Below are 14,417 nucleotides of genomic sequence, written 5' to 3'. Positions count from 1 at the left end.
TTGGTGCATGGAGAAAATTGATGAGGAAACAAACTGGGACCGGTTGGAATTGGGACCACGGAACTATCAACATGGATGTCGAGTGGTGGAAAAAAATCAAGCAAGTGAGCGTCTTATATTTTATTTTATTTTTAAATTTTTCATGTAATACAAATTCTTACTTTAGTCTACATATTTAGGAGATACCTGGTGTCGGGAAATTTAAGAATAGGTCTATCCAAAATGAAGATGATTTGAAGGTTATGTTTGAGAGCATCATAAATGAAGAGATAGATCATTGGAATCCTATGTCGTCCAATCCGATCATCCCTCCTAGTGGAGATGCACCCCATCATATCGATTTGGACAATGGTGAAGAGGATGAAATGAGGCATGATAATGACTTCAACAATGTTGATGAGGTTTTGGAAGTCTCTCCTACACCTGCTAAGAGAACGGCTCATATTATTCTTGGAAAACCTAACAAGTAACCCAAGTCTAGCACTGCACTTGTTATATAAGATCATATTTCCAAGATATCAGATAGTGCTTAGGCTTTTGTGGCTTCTAAGCATGTGGGGATCACTATCGGAGAAGTCATGACTCATGTCATTGCATGTGGGGCTGCTGAGGGGAGTGATGACTGATGAGCACTATGTGGCAACTAAGTTGTTTGTGAAGAAAGAACGTAGGAAAATGTTCATGACTTTTTCCACCGATGAGGCTAGTTGAATTGGCTAAAGAGAAAGTTTGGCATGCTGTTTTCAAAGTGATAATTGCAGAAGCTACAATCTAGTGTTCCAGTTTAGTGTTATGTGGACTTATTTATATTTTTAGTGTCATGTGGACAGCAAGTTCTATTGTTGTGAACTTATTTATATTTTTTATTGTCATGTGGACAACAAGTTATATCGCTGTGAACTTATTTATTATGTTGTGAGGATTTTCAATCTTATTTTTTCTGTTTATTTTTACTAGTACTATAGGATAATCATCCTATTGCATGGTGGTTGGACTAGGTAGCAGATATGCTGGTCGCAACCTTCTAATGCTGAAAGAAGTGGAATGCAAAATTTTGTATATTTAATTGGGAAATTTGAGTTACTTGAAAAGCAACTGTGATATTGTTGTGAATTTTTTTATGTGTCATGGACAGCAAGTTATGATTGGATAAATATATGTTGACATACTGGCAAGTTATATAGATTTTTTTCTGATTTTTTACATGTCTAGCGATGATTCTAATGATGAGAATGAGGTAGTTTTCAAAATGGTCTTAGGAGGTGCTATGATTGGACAAATATATGTTGATATATTTCTTCCTAAAAACCCTACAAGGACATCTACGACTAGTGGAATTCATGGGTATATGTTGGAGCTTTTTCGCACTCCAGAGAATGCCATAGCCAATTGCGCATGAGCCTAGAAATTTTCGACGACCGCCACAAATTATTGGTTGAGAGGTATGGGATCAAACCATCAGTGCACATGTGAAAGGTCCAAATGGCTAAAGTGGGGGTGAATAGCCTATTTAAATTTTCTACAAACTTCAACTAGACAAGTTGATTAGTAAAACAAACGGCAAAGCTATTCTAGCACTAGCACAACTAAGCTATGCAAGCCACCTACACAAGTCTAGAAAGAGAGCTAAGCTAAACAAGCTACACAACTAGCAAGGTATGCACATAAGTAAAGGAGAGATGAGTGATTGTTATACCAACGTTGTAGAGTAGAGATATATCCAACCAATCACTCACAATCACAAAGAGAATCCTCGGCAACAGATGACACAAGATTTTTTACCAAGGTTCACTTGCTTCCCGGCAAGCTAGTCCTCGTTGTGGCGATACACCCACTTGATGGATCACGAGCTAATTGGCAATCCAAAGCCAAACCCTCAGCGGGTGCCGCACATCCACTCACAAGATGGGGATTCTCCAAGCCACGAGCAATCCACTAGAGTAGCCAATTGCGATCTCCCACGGAGAAGGCTCAAGAACCCCTCACAAATCACTTGGTGAGGCTCGAAACAATCTCCAATCATGAGCTCAACACCACCGCTGCTTCAAGCCGTCTAGGGCGTTGGGAAACACCCAAGAGTAACAAGAAATCCGCAGCAAACTCAAGAATCAAATGCCACTAAATGCAACTCTCAAAGCAATGCACTTGAATCTCACTCAATCTCACTAGGATGCGCAAACAAGCAATGAGATGAGTGGAGGGAGTGTTCTCTAGCTCAAAGTATGTCTCAAGTAATCAAATGTGCAAGAGAGAGCCTCCCAAAGCTGGCCACCTTCTATTTATAAGTCTCCTCAAAGAACTAGTCGTTGGCCACTTTCACTGGGCAGAAATCGGGGGCACCGGACGCTACCAAGTGAGCACCGGACGCTCGACCCCCTGCGTCCGGTGCACTGGGGGTGGCCACGTGTCCTTCCTCAATTTCGCGAGTCAGTTTCTAACGGCTACCTGCAGCACACCGGACGATCTGCAAGTCCACACCGGACGCGTCCGGTGCACACCGGACTCATGCGCAGAGAGTTCAGCAAACCTGCAGGGTCACCGGACGTGAGCCACCGGACGCACCTCAGACCGTCCGGTGCTCAACGGACTTAAACACAGAGAGGGTTGCAAAACACCCTCACACCGGACGCTAAGCACCGGACGCTCTCAGAGCGCGTCCGGTGCTCAACCCTAGCAGGGTCAAGCACACCGGACTCTGAGGCCAGCGTCCGGTGCCTCCGCACTCAGCGTTCGGTGAGTGTTTCTCAGTGAGAAAACACTCCCGTGACTTCTCCAAATTTCCCATCGGCGCAATAGAAAATATACACTTATTTTTCTCAAAAGCCTAGGAACCCAAACCCCTCTCAACCCTAAGAACTCTATCTCCTTTGCAAATGTGCTAACACCAACAAGTGTCCACCACCAAAGTGCAAGTGTGTTAGCTTTTCACAAACATTTTACCAAAGGAGTTAGGTTAGCACTTTACTAGATCCTAATACATATGCTCAAGATATGGACCTAGTAGCACTTGATTCGAGAGATAACCGTGATTTCCCCTCTTGATAGTCGGCTATCTATCCTAAACCCGATCAATCACTTCTCTACTCATCTTAGACCAGCAAAAGTAAAACCCTATGTTTATACCTTTGCCTTGATAACTTTGCTCCTTGTCTATCATCATGATCTCCACATCAAGCTTCATCTCTTTGTAGTCATGTGGCCACCTGAAAGGTCCAAATGGCTAGAGGGGGGTGAATAGCCTATTTAAAAATTCTACAAACTTCAACTAGACAAGTTGATTAGTAAAACAAAAGGTGAAGCTATTCTAGCACTAGCACAACTGTAATACCTGATTTTAAGGACAAAATCAGATATGCACCATATGTGAGTTTTAGAAGTCAAATCCCACATATGGCTACAAATAAAGGGTAATATCAAAAGACAATGCATAAATATAACGTACATAGTATAAAAGATATAACCTTTGATAGCAAACAGCGGATAGACAACTCCAAACTTCGGGTATTAACTTCTCTCTACAGGATCCAACTGACTGGTTGATCACAAGCCTAAACTTCTCCTGAGGTTTGGGGGAAATAGCAAGAGTGAGTCCATGTCGAACTCCACAAGTATAGCAACTAGATTGTATAGCTCCCACAATCTCATGATCAATGTGACATAAATAATGTAGAGTATTAAACAATAAACAATGAGTATATTTAACACACAAGAATCATCACCCTTAATGTAGATGTCCCTAAGGCCGCTCCTGACCGTGAGCTCGGCTAGTATACTAGTTTTTAACACTCTGCAGAGGTTGTACATCTTTACCCATGAGTCATGATTTACCCTTTCGCCCGAGGCCCGTCGACCTCTTAGCTCACTTCCAAGGAAAGCCGGCAGGGTTCACTATGAAGCCTTTCAAAAGTTTCGTCTAACAAGTTAGGACCATTAGATTCACTCGCCAGGCAGGCAACAAGACCTAGAGGCTGTTCGGCTGCTGAGCTAGCTGGAGCCATGGCCGGTGGCATCGAAGACTGCTGCAAACACACACAGGAACAATGTTCAGATACACGTACGTAACAGGTTGCATGTACAGAAAGATTGGGAAGGAAGTGAAAACATGCATGGCCGGCTGTGCTATTTGCTCAGATTTGCCTGTGTTGCAGTGGGAAGATAAAAGACGAAAAACAAATAGGCTTGTAAAGGCATGGAGACAAGGCAGTCTTAGACTTACGTGATTAGAGATCTGGCCGGAGGTTCGATCGAACCACAGGATTAGGGCAGTGGTAACCTTGTGGTATAAGTAAGATGGCGCCAGGGTATTCACGTGGGTACTTCGACGACATCAGCTCGGATTAGATGAGAATTGGTGGCATAGTTTCAATCTGTGAAAATATGATTTGCATGCACCGTTAAGGCCGAGATCAAGGAAAAAAGAAAGCAAGATGGGAAAAGTCCTCACCAGGACTGGGCGACAGCAGTGACGGCCATGAGGATGTGTCGATGGTTTAATTAAGCGTCGGTGTACTCCTACGGCCTGAGAGTGGTCTAGGGTTGATGTCATGTATAAGAAGATCGCTCCAAGCATCACGCACGTGGCGATTGGTATATAGGGAAAAGAACTCTCCACATCAACGTCAATTAGCAATATGGTACTAATTGAGGTTGTAGACTCCACTAATAGGCCTAAATAAATATTAAAGCCCATTAGTAAATAAAGACATGAGTCTTTAGAAATTATTATGATTATTGCACATGGGCTTTGATGTTGGAAAAAGAGTAAGAGATCTATTCTTTTTCGGAATTAATTATTTTCATGGATAAAATAATTCTAGAAATGTCCAGAATTATTATTTAAGCCACAAGAAATACTTCAAAAGCTCCAAAAATTCAGGAAAATTATTAGAGATATTATAGAACATGGGGAACCCGAATAAAGATTTTGGAGCTCACGATAAGATTGTTTGGAGCATCTAAAAAAATTAGATCATGCTCAGAGAAAAGTGAGAACAGAAGATGGAAAAATTCTCGAAAAGTTTGTAGAGATTATTTGATGGACGAGGAACTAAAAGAAGTGCTTTGAGTGACAAAGAAAAGATTTTAGGAAGCTTCTTAATAAAAACTTGAGTTGAGAAACAAGAAATTTTGTTGATAAAGATAAAGATAAAGACGTAATGGTCAACAAGGAAGATCGATCTACTAAACGCATTTTAAAAACTTTGCTCACTCAACACATAAAGGAGCAACAAGCATCACATCAAAACATATGCACCAGCATGTATGCATAATAATATTGCTAAGCCTTATGATAAATTTTAATTAAAAAAATATTATTTTTCCTATATTTTCATGAGCACAAAAATATAAAATTAAATAATTTTATCTATATTTCAAAATGAGTAAATTTTAGGGTGTGCAAGTGTGTTAGCTTTTCACAAATATTTTCACCAAAGGAGTTAGGTTAGCACTTTGCTAGATCCAAATGCATATGCTCAAGATGTAGACCTAGTAGCACTTGATTCGAGAGATAACCGTGATTTCCCCTCTTGATAGTCGGCTATCTATCCTAAACCCGGTCAATCACTTCTCTACTCATCTTAGATCGGCAAAAGTAAAACCCTATGTTTATACTTTTGCCTTGATAACTTTGCTCCTCGTCTATCACCATGATCTTCACTTCATGCTTCACCCTTTGTGATTATGTGGCCACCTTTCCATGACACCATGCACCTTCATCACATGTGTTGCTATGCCTAACTCAAATCACTTAAATACAAGGCATTAGCAACTTGGTGTCATTAATTACCAAAACAAAACTTGGGCTTTCACCACCTCTCCATGCCACCATGCACCTTCATCACATATGTTGCTATGCCTAACTCAAATCACTTAAACACAAGGCATTAGCAACTTGGTGTCATTAATTACCAAAACCAAACTTGGGCTTTCAACATGTCAATTGAAGAAAGTCTAGGCATTTTGTTGTTCATTCGTTCAGGAAATGAGCCCTACAGAAAATGTCAAAATAGATTCAAGCACTCAGGTGAAACTATTAGTAGGAAATTTGAAGATGTTCTTTTTTGTTTGATGGACATGGCAAAAGATTTCATTAGGCCAAAAGATCCAATTTTTCATACGATACATAGGAGGATAAGGTATGACAAGCGAGTGTATCCATATTTTAAAGATTGCATTGGAGCACTTGATGGCACACATATTCGTGTTTCACTTTCACCGGAGGAGCAAGTGAGGTATATTGGGAAGTCAGGGGTTGATAGGTCCTAATATGGCTAGAGGGGGGGTGAATAGCCTATTTAAAAATTCTACAAACTCACTAGAGCAAGAGGTTAGTAAATAACAAAGCGAAGCTTTTTGCTCTAGCTCTAAAGGAGAGTTTGCAAGCCACCTACCCAACAATTCTAGTTGCTATGATCACTATGCACACAAGAACTAAGTCTCTACAAGCTACACAAGGCAAAGTAAGCAACTAAACTAATTACACTAGTCTGCGGTAAGTAAAGGATAGGATGAGATATTTATACCGCCGTGTAGGGGATGAACCAATCACCAATATAAACAATCACGCACTGGGAGAATGCCAATCAAACACAATTGAGACACCGATTTTTCTCCCGAGGTTCACGTGCTTGCCGGCACGCTACGTCCCCGTTGTGTCGACCAACACTTGGTGGTTCGGCGGCTAAGAGGTGTAGCACGAACCTCGTCCTCACTAGGACACCGCAAGAATCGACCCACAAGTGAGGTAACTCAATGACACGAGCAATCCACTAGAGTGGCTTTTGGCACTCCGCCGGAGAATAAGCCCAAGAACCCCTCACAAATATCACCTTGATTGGGGGTGGACACAATCACCAAATCCCCTCACCAATCAACAAATCCACAACCGTCTAGGTGACAGCAATCACCAAGAGTAATAAGAAATCCACAATTGCAATCACCACCTAGTGCCACAAGAATGAAATCACAAAAGCACAACACTAGGGTTTCCCCAAATCCTCTCACCAATGAGCACCAAGCTATGGAGAAGGAGAGGAGAAGAAGGAGATGCACTTGAAGCTCTCAGATCTATCACTTGAGCTCAATCTCTCACTTGAATGGAGCACAAAGCTTAGGGAGTGAGAGAGGAGGAAGGGAGAGCTTTCTCTACTCTTTAGAAGAGTCACCGAAAGTCAGAAAATGTGTTCTATTCAAGTTGCTCCGTCAAAAACGAAGGGAACGAGTACTTATAGTGTGGCACTGGAAGTTCCGGTGCCTGGGACCGGAACTTCCGGTCTGACCAGATCTGACCATTGACCAGATCAAGGACCGGAACTTCCGGTCAGACACCGGAAGTGTTTTCTCAAACGCGAGCGCACCTCTCACAGCCCAACCGGAACTTCCTGTCAGGCTGACCGGAACTTCCGGTCAGGCACCGGAAGTCCCACTGGAACTTCCGGTCCTGCATTCTCACCACCATCTCAAAACTTGTTAGGATGCTAACTTTTAGCTCCGAACTCCGAATTCGATGATCTTGGACATTTCGGAAAGCTTACTCAGAGGGCCATCAATCCAAAAGGATACTCAATCCAAATCATAATGGATCAAAGCAGTATTTCAATCTAAAAGTCATCCTAATGTCCGAAGAACACCGAAAAGCCTCTCTCTCTTCTCCAAGTTGATCAAAATCAACTCTAACATCTTCTCCTTTGCAAATGTGCCAACACCACCAAGTGTACACCACCATGTGCATGTGTGTTAGCATTTCACAATCATTTTTATAGGCTTTCTCATGCATCTCACCACGTCACTAAGCGCTAGGTATATGCAAATGAGACTCACACTTAGTGGCACTAGATAACCATTGCAATTAAAGATTTCCCCTCTTTATAGTACGGTTATCTATCCTAAATCCACTCACACCCGCTAGGTGTCTTGAGTGGTAAAACAAAATGGCCCTAATAAAAATACCTTTGCCTTGAGCTCATTTTGTTTTTCTCTTTCTTCTTTTCCAAGTTGGAGCACTTGAATATCATCTTTTGGTCACCTCCATCACCATGACCATCATTTAGCTCCATCACTTGGTGTGTACCAACCTATCCTTATATTTCACTCATGACAAAGGTTAGTACACATAGGTTTCATCAATTATCCAAAACCAAACTAGGACTTTCAGGGGTACCCATCCAAAATGTTTTAGCAGTTTGTGATTTTGACATGCGATTTACATATGTATCAACGGGCCAACTGAGATCTATGCACGACACAAGTGTCCTGTACAATGCATTGAGTATGGATAAGAAAATATTTCCACATCCTCCAAAAGGTAAACGTTTTTTAATAATTAATTTACTTGCATTGACCATCGAAGTGTGTTAGTATTTTTTGTTTCATGTGTAGGTAAGTATTACACTATCGATGCGGGGTATCCTAATCGTCTTGGTTATCTAGTTCCATACGAGAGTGAGAGGTATCATATGCCCGAGTGGCATAGAGGTATGGAACCTAGAACTCCAAAGGAAAAATTCAATCGCAAACATTTATCTATTCGCAATGTGATTGAGAGATTTTTTGGGTTATTGAAAATGAGGTGGCAAATTCTATACAAGATGGGGAACTACCCCATGTGGAAGCAAAAAATGATAGTTGTTGCTTGTATGGTCCTCCACGATTTTATTCATGAGCATAACCGTGAGAATGCGGTCTTTGTTCGGTTTGATTGTGATCTTAATTTTATGTCTACAATACCGACCCGGTACAAACGATATGCCGTTCCAGGTAACGCATCAGATCTATCTACTGCGGAAGTCAGTGCCACTTGTATGGATACTTTTCGGGATGAACTTGCCATATCTCTCGCTCTTGGTTGGAACTAGCTTGTAATGAATTAGTGATGTTGGTTTAGCGTTTGAACAATTCATGTGTCTTAACATGTTCGAATGATCAAAGATTTCTAATTAGTTTTTATTGGATGGCATAATCAAATGCATGGCATGTTCATCTGATTAATGAAAAAAAACAAAGCAACCCAACGCCATGCAGCAGTATGCACGAGCGGCATTAGCAGCACGTCACAAGAAAAAAAGCCAAAAAGAAAAAAAATAAGGGCAAAAGAGGGAAATCCAACCAAATTAGTGTTCGCGGCTGTGCTCTACCAAATAGGCCCTAAATATAGATAAAAAATAATTAATTGCACAGTTTGCATGTATTTTGCGAGATGGATCTTTTAAGCCTAGTTAGTCCATAATATTAGACACTAATTGTTATGTGCTACAGTACTCAAATTTTTTTCTTTTCGCGAACTAAACAAGGCCTAAATTATAGTTTCACAAAAAGTATGGTGAGCAAAATAAAAAAATATATTTGTGGTAAAATTTAGGAAGAAATTGTGTCTACGACATGTGAAACAGTGTGCTAAAAAAGTTTGGTACGCCATAGTCACGACAGTGAACTAAACACACGTTTAAAAAAATAATTTATAGTTTGACAAGCTATGGTCATGAACCAAACAAACCAGAATTTCCCTAAGCTACAATAGCCAGTAGGTTATTCCAAAGGACGACCTCATTCATCCATCGATCCGTCGAACCCCTCTCCTTTGTCTTTTGTCTTGACATTGAAGACAAGAGGGAAGCTCGATTCCTCGTCTTGTAGACCTGTATACAATCTGTTCGTTTATTTTATAAGCCGTATTTTTTTTACCAGCCAGTAGTATTTTTCTTTAATAATAAATTAACAAATAGTATTTTCAGTTATGACTTTTCAAACAAACGAACAGGCTATGTAGACATTGTTTGCCTAACACAACCATTTAGCTCATTTACACACGTCTAAACACTGCACGGTATTCCATTTACACTTAATTGACCATTTATCCCGTTCAAATGGTCCTTTTACATATTTAAATGGTCGTTTAGCCTGAATAATAGCTAAACATCAAGTGATTGACTGTTTACCATTTAAGATAACATTGGTCATAGATATATGTCTACTATCTTATATTTTCGCCTCCTAGGTTATTGTGTATGGTTGGTTTTCTCTTGGGCTTCTCCAACGGTTTGTGTGGCAATGGTGTTAGTATTGAAAGGATCAAGATACCCAAGAGGGGGGGGTGAATTGGGCTTCTCTAAAAATTTAAGCAACCTATAAGCTCCAATTCAACCCCTTGTGCCTAGAGTGACCTAGAGAGCTACCGGATAAAAGTTTTGCAACCTAGTTCCAATCCTATTCTAGCAAGGCAATTCTAAGAATGTAAAAACATAAAGTAAATGCTAGAATGTAAAGGAGTAGTGGAAGAAAGTGCTCGACGATGTTTTGCCGAGGTATCGGAGAGTCACCACTCTCCACTAGTCCTCGTTGGAGCACCCGCGCAAGGGTCTTGCTCCCCCTTGGTCCGCGCAAGGACCAAGTGCTCTCTACGCGCTGATTCTTCGACACTCCGTCGCGGTGAATCGCCCAAAACCGCTCACAAGCTTGACACGAGCCACCCACAAGAACTCCGGGCGGTCTTCGTGCCTCCAATCACCACCGAACCGTCTAGGTGATGGCGATCACCAAGAGTAACAAGCAAAGAACTCTCACTTGACCCAAGCAAGGCTCTAGAGAGTGGTGGATGCACACTTGACTCTTGGAATTCACTAGAGAAGGATTCTCTCAAGAAATCACTCAAATCTCAATCCTCTCTAGGCTCTTGCTACTCTCTTGCTCCACAACAAGTTTCTCAGATGTTCAAATGGGCAAGAGAGCTCTCATGGACGAGGTGGAGGAGTATAAATACTACCCACGAAGTCCAAGGGTCAGCCTACCGTTTTTCACTGAAAACGGGGTCACCGGACGCTCTTTATGTTGCACCGGACGCACTGCACCGAGCGTCCGGTGCTCCATAACGGCTAACTGTACTTGCGTCTGACAGGTCACCGGACGCTAACTCTTAGCGTCCGGTGGCACCGTCCGGTGCTCCGGGGAGTTTTACATGCTCCCTGCGCATGGGACCGGACGCTACCCGGTGCGTCCGGTGCTAGCGTCCGGTGCTCGGGGCAGGTTTACAACCTCCCTGGGTATGGGACCGGACGCTGCCCGGTGAGTCCAGTGCCAGCGTCTGGTGCCTAACCCTAAGCACCGAGAACTCCCAACGGCTAAGGACCTCACCGGACGCACTCACAGAGCGTCCGGTGGAGCGTCCGGTGCCCCCTTGGGCACCCTAACTTCGTTGAAACGCGATCGCTCTAATACGAAGTTTGTTCCTCTCGATCTAAGGACTATCTCTGAGCTGCCTAGTGCTAGGTTTACCAAGTGTGCACCACACCTAAATCTAAAGTCTTGCCTAAGTCAAGCTACTAGATCAAAGCCCCTCTTAATAGTACGGTCAAAGGAAAACAAAGTCCTAAACTACTCTAAGTGCCCTTCTTCACCATATGGCACTTAGACCTAGTCTAGTCTTGACGATGTCCATCCATCCTTTGAAAACCGAAACGATTTCCACTATTAAGTAGGCATGTACGTCCCTGTCCATCGAGTACCTATTACCATGACCTTACCTATGACTTTGCCTCTACAAAACACACGTTAGTCATAGTAATCAACATTGTCATTAATCACCGAAATCACTAGGGGCCTGGATGCTCTTTCAATCTCCCCCTTTTTGGTGATTGATGACAATAACCTCGAGTATGAAAGAGTTGAGGTTTTCACAGGACTTGGTTTCAATAAGCATGATACAATAAGAACAAAGGGATTAGTCATGCTTATATCAACCAGGTCCAATATCCTGCATCCAAATATGTGAGTGGTATACAACAGGATATAACACAAGGCTCAAAAATACAACGGAGTAAAACACAAAAGGTAATATGAGCCAAACACATGACATAAAGATATCACAAAGAAGCACAAGTCATGTCTCAACCATAGTGTATCTCACACAAGTGCAATGCAGAAAAATAAACGTGATGCATGGAGTAGCACACAAAAGAGTATATCAAAAGAATAAAGACCCTCTCTAAAGACCCTCTCTAGCCTCTCTAGCTCCCCCTAACTCCCATACTCACAACCCTCTCTCCCCCTTTGGCATCAAGCGCCAAAAACCTAAGAAGACGGTGGAGGAGGCGGAGCAGTGGAGTCCCTCGGCATGGCCTCAAAGCGAGCTGCATCGTCTGAACCGTCGACCGTCGAGGCGGAGGAGGTGGAGTGACCCTCTGAAGCTGCACGAGCTGGCGAAGCGGTCTGGGTCGGCTCTGTAGGTGCTGAAGCTGTCACCGGTTGTGCGGGCTGCTCGAGTCCTGCTGACGAAGCTGGCACGGACTCGGTCGCTGTAGCTGACGTCTCTGGCACGGTAGAAGACGGTGCAAGCTGCTCGGACGACACTATAGACGACGACAGACGCTCTGTAGTGGTGACTGGCGCCATAAAGGCTGCAGGAGCCTGCAGAGGTGGAGGCGTAGGGTCACCAGTCAGAGCACTGTAGGTGAAGCTGAGGTGCGGGTCTGTCGACGAGTCCAACACTAGCTGTGACGCTGTCGCTGACTGAGGTGTAAAGCCAGAGCGGAGAGGTGTAAACTGCGGTACCTGCTCAAAGCCAGAGGAGATAGCACCCTGGGAGATCTGGTGCTGAGGCGTCGAGAATGGCTGACTCTGAGTGGGAAGCTGTGGAGGCTGTTGTGGCTGACTCTGTGGAGCTGGAGTAGACGGCCTGACAGACGAGGTGCCTGGGAGCTGTATCTGTGGTATCTGAATCCCTGAGGCGGCCATAAGAGCGGTCATCATCGCTGTCTCCTGGGCCTGGAACACAAGCTGCTGCTCCTGAAAGGTCAAAAACTGTCGCTGGAGCTCATCCTGCCTGGCCTGCACGGCTGCATTGATGGCAGCCTGGTCCCTGTCTCTCCTCGCCTACTCCTCAGCTGCTCGGCGCTGATCTGCCCTCATACCCTCTAGGATAGCAAGCAAAGCGGGGTCTGAAGCACCGGAAGAGCCCCCTGCCTCGTGGTCGTGTGCTCTGGGGGAGGTCTGACACTGGAGGCTGATAATCATCATCTGAACTATCTGAAGCAAAATCAAACTCTCCCTCAACCTCTGCATCTGCAAACGCCCCAATGGCTATGTCCTGCTGCTCCTCGGTATCTGGAACTGCGCCTGAACTGCGAGTGCCCCTAGGCAACTGACACCGTCTCCTGAAGCTATTTGAGATGGTGTCCTCGATCTCTGAGACTATCAGATCCCATAAATCAAAAGGAGTCTGAGAGATGAGGTGAGCGACAAGCCACAGCTGAATCCGAGTGAAGCCGTCTCTATAGCCTGTCCTGGGGAGGAGTGTCTTCCTCAACACAAAGTCGAGGATCCTGGCTGGGCGTGTCAAGTCTCTCACTGTCCGGCTGGAGCCCTCTCTAAAAGGTGGACGGAAGCAAGGAGCCACAAAGTCTACCGGTGGTATCTCACCACCGTGAGGACGTCGGGAAGGCTCAAAGTTCCCGTAGCACAGCTGGTGAATCCTGGTGGTGTAGGCTCTCAAACCAAGGACCTCTCTGGCCCTCTGTGCTGTCACTCTGTAATCTGTGCCTGCCAGTGCGTAGTGGATATAACTGTGATCCGGAGAAACCCACACTGAAGCATAGAACTCTCTGACCCACTGCTCACAGTAAGTACTAGGGAGAGCTAGCAACTCTGGGAGGCCGTGGAGGTAGGTGAAGTACTGACGGATATCTGCTCCAACCACGTTCCCGAGTATCTCAAGGTCAATAACTCGATGCTCCCTGAACTGAGACTGCGAACGAATCAGTGCCTTGTAGATGTCCTCCTGGACTACTGTGTAGAACCTGGCACCGGCTCGTGGATCCCTAGCAGCTGGAAACCAGGTGGGAAATGGAACGAACCGCAGCTACTGGATCTCTCTAGCTGACACAAGGGTGAGGTCCCTGTGTATCCTGACTGGTCCCTGACGAGGAGCTGGAGTGCCTCTAGCTGGTGTAGCACGAGCAGTGGAAGTGGACTGGCTCGGTGTACCAGTCCAAGGAGTGGCCTGGGTACGTGCACGAGTCGACCTCCTGAGGGGCTGCTCCTGTGCCTCTGCTGGACCCTCTACCTGGGCCTCTGTCTCTGGATCCTCCTGCGCTGGATCTCTGACCACAATCCTGACCCACTGACCCCCTATCATAACTGTGCCTGGAGGGGATCCATGGAGTGCCTCTGCCTCAAGAACGGCACGCCTCTGACGTGGCGTAAGGTCGGCCCCTATCCTCAAAGCACGTGACCGTCCACCCCTCTCAGCTGCCTCTGCTGCTGCTGCAACTGCCTCGGCCACCTCTGCCTCTCTGTCGCTGACCTTGTGCTTCTTGGTGGCCAACTTCTTGCCCTTGCCCTTCTCTGCCGCTGACAGGCGACGGGGAGGATCACCTCCACCATCACCTCCTGGGGAACCTCCAGCGCTGGCTGCCGGTCCACTGACG

Source organism: Sorghum bicolor, chromosome 10 (genome assembly GCF_000003195.3).
Source record: "Sorghum bicolor cultivar BTx623 chromosome 10, Sorghum_bicolor_NCBIv3, whole genome shotgun sequence".
Taxonomy (NCBI): Eukaryota; Viridiplantae; Streptophyta; class Magnoliopsida; order Poales; family Poaceae; genus Sorghum; species Sorghum bicolor.
The sequence above is the reverse complement of the archived record's forward strand: the minus strand, read 5'-3'. Positions refer to the sequence as shown.